We start from the raw sequence: 3,493 nt of genomic DNA on the forward strand, positions 1-3,493 counted from the left end.
AGAGACAGTATTATACGTGTTTTATCATATGAGGGGTTGTTTTAATGTTTAAAACGTGATAATATGGTAATCTCCTTCCACATCATAACCGGAGTGTCAAGGTAGGCACTGTTTAGATGGTGTTTGCTGCTGTCAGAGGAATACAATTGTAATAACACCAACCAAACAAAGGGTTACTAGGAGGATACTGGAGTTTGCCAAGAGTACATTTTGCTGATGTCAGCAACCCGGAAGGTAAGTTGATTTTGACCATATGTAGGAATAGACAGCAGAGGGATAATACACAGCACTGCTGGGTGTGGTTTTACAGGGATTTAGCAAGTGCCAACTAGCAAAATAAGCAGGGCAAGGAGATTAATTACCTGCAAAGGTGCATGTTTAACTCTCAACAGTGCTGGGTTATGGAATAGATGTTACTAGCAAGCATTTTGCTTAATCACCTAATTACGTAAAAAATAAATACATTATATAAAATACTATGTTAATTAAATACAGCTGAGTGACAGTCCGCTCCACCCTATCCTAATACGCACACATAGACATTTAGCATTGCAGTTATGTGTTTTCTCTCTCAAGTGCAACATTCTGTAGCACAGGCAAAGTCACCGAGTACTAGCACTGCTCGTGTCTGAGGGGTTGGTTTCTGTGACACGAGTTACTCGGTCAAGCTCAGGAGGTACTTGGTGTCCAGTCAGAGAATCTACTGCCAACCAAAGTGGGTTTTAGTGCCAGTTCTGCAATTTCACAAGAAGAGGGGTGACTTTGATGAACCCTTTCTTCAGTCCCACACCTTGTTTGAGGATCAGGCCTAAACCAGGGCAAACTAAGTTTATATTCCCTCCACTTCCATCTGTTTTGTAAACAGTGTGGTGAGCTATGAGCCTGTTGCTCTCTAGTTCACTTCAGCACAGATTAAAATTCAGCACGCTCAGTGTATTAATAGATCACTCAGTGATCAATATGCACAACTGTGATGAAAGGCAAGTGCATTTGTATGTGGTAAAACGCCAAGTTTTAACACTTACTTAACTACAGAGATTAAAATTGCCCAATGCATGATGTGCCTTACTTCTATAGAAATAGTCAGTTCTCTCTGAGATTCAGAGAGAAACTCTCTTTTTGTTGCCCCAGCTGTACTCACAAGGGAATATTTTGCAAATAACAGCATTGTGAACATGTATTTTGTTTGGCTGTGAGTGTTGTCAACGGATTCAGGAAGTGAAGTCAGAAAAAGGCAGGGTTTCAAACAGGGCAGGCTACACAGAAATGCCTAGGCAAAGAGCCTCTAATCAGAACAACATGTTTGGGACACAGGAATATTAATTACAATTTGGGTCTGTACTAAAACCAACAAAACCCTCACACTTCTAACCCATGAACAGAAGTGAGCTACAAGGGGGGGTTGGCCATGATTACTTACTGAATAACTTTAAATCCAAAGTACTTGTCAGTTCAGAAGTAACACTAACAATCTAACTCATTCTATGGTGGGAAAGAGTTACCTACCAGCCAGTTTCAACCTCAGAACACAGTAGCAGTTACACAGAGTCTCCATCCTCCAATCACCTACGTCTCTGCATGTCTAAAAAATACTGACCTCAAAACATGGCACTTTAAATGCCAGCATAAGGCAGCGCGTACCCATCGAGTGATGAAGTCTGCTGACCAAGAGACACCTTAGCTATCTTTCCATTTTATAGGAAGCTGTTAGGAAATACAGACAATATCTCTCCAAACCTATGTGAAAAATGGCTGACAGTTTTGTCCCATGCAGAAGCCTAAGAAATCCATTATAATAATTACTTTCTGAAAAAAGTAAATTTGTTTTACAGTGAAGTACATTGCTGCATATGCATTAACAATCCTATCCCCACAACTACAGGAAGCAAAGAATCTAACTTCCAGGAGCCCAGGTTACTGCAGAGCAGCCTTACATCACTTATCTAGTATCACACAGCACGTACAGACACTGCACGGCAGAGTGTGGAGCCTAAACCAGCAGCAAAATTGGAATTTATACAGCTGGATCAGCACAGTGCTCTGCCCGAGTGAACAACCCCGACTGAGGCTCTGGGGTTATTAGCCCGGGCAGCGTTACTGAACAGACTGCAGAGGCAGATGGACCAGCTCAGGCTGGAACAAGCTTGGGCACCAGAGAACACCACGGCGTGCGGTGTGCCGTGTCCATGAGACGTGCAAGGCAGAACTGAAACAAACAAAAAAAAGAACACTTATCTTTAATATCAAGCCTAGCGCTTTCTCTGTTCTGCATGTCTTCCTCTCTACTCCTGTTCCCAAGACTCAGGTATAACAGAGTATAGTTACCCACATCAAGAAACTAAAACCAGTTCAGGCAAAGTTTGCTGTGTAGAAAAAAACAAGTTGCAAACATTATAAGTGAACACAAAATATTGCTAACAGGCAGATGGACAGCAAGGAAATAATATTTGAAATTACCATATACACAAACCTATTATGAAACAGAATATACCTTAGTAACACCTAGCATCAGGGACAGGGAAGGAACATAGTATCAGCCTTCCAACTACAGAAAAGGAAAATTCAAAATGTAGGTGGTTTCCTTTTTGAGAAGGTAATTCTTCCAGAGAAGTCTTTGTTCTATAGAATTACACGTGCTGCCAAGACCAGTGTCTGCACCCAAGGACTGGTGGCAATCCTAATTCTGCACATATACATTATTGTTGACAGTAACATTATAATATACTCTCTGAACAGAGAATGGTGCTTCTTACAAAGTAAACTTGTAGAAAGTCGTCATATAATTTACCATGAAAGCCTCTGACTACTTAAACAGTTTTAGAGTGGTTTTGCACAGCAGGGTCCTCTTTTCCAATTTTGCACATTATTCTTCGCAGTACATTTTTGTTAAGGAACAATGGAACTACAAAAATCAAATTAGATGTTATTCATGGTCCCTTCTGTCCTTAAATATTCTGAAATACTAGAAACACAGTTACAATGGGGAAGAATGGCTTTTTAAAAAGTTAATTAAATATTGAAAACACTGCTAATTTTCCTAGTTATAGAGTAACAACAGACATTAGGGGAAAACAAAACAAAAACCTAATTCAGAAGAATGAGTAAAGTGAGTAACCTATTTTTGAAATCTCATACAGAACTTGATAGGTTATGACTGACCCGATTAATCCAAATCTCTATAAAATCCCTAGAAACTAACTCTGTAAACAACAGTGGAGGAAGAACTATTATTTCTTTCCCTCAGTCTCAAAATTATTTTGTGTTTTGAGCCTTGTATTCTCCAAGCAATCTTTAGGTTGATTCCTTAAACAAAAGGACCAGCAACTTCTTGAAATTCCTCTGAACTGTGAACTTTGTTCCTTATTCTCTTTTAAATTAAAACCAATTCCTGTGACACCTGACAGCATAACACCAAAGATGTGGGAAACAAGATACAATTCCAGCAGATGGAGCTCAAAAGCAAACAGTCCTGGAACAAGCTGCACAGCTGCCT

This window comes from Athene cunicularia (assembly GCF_003259725.1).
Source record: "Athene cunicularia isolate RWA chromosome 8 unlocalized genomic scaffold, athCun1 chr8_part1, whole genome shotgun sequence".
In the NCBI taxonomy this organism is placed as follows: domain Eukaryota; kingdom Metazoa; phylum Chordata; class Aves; order Strigiformes; family Strigidae; genus Athene; species Athene cunicularia.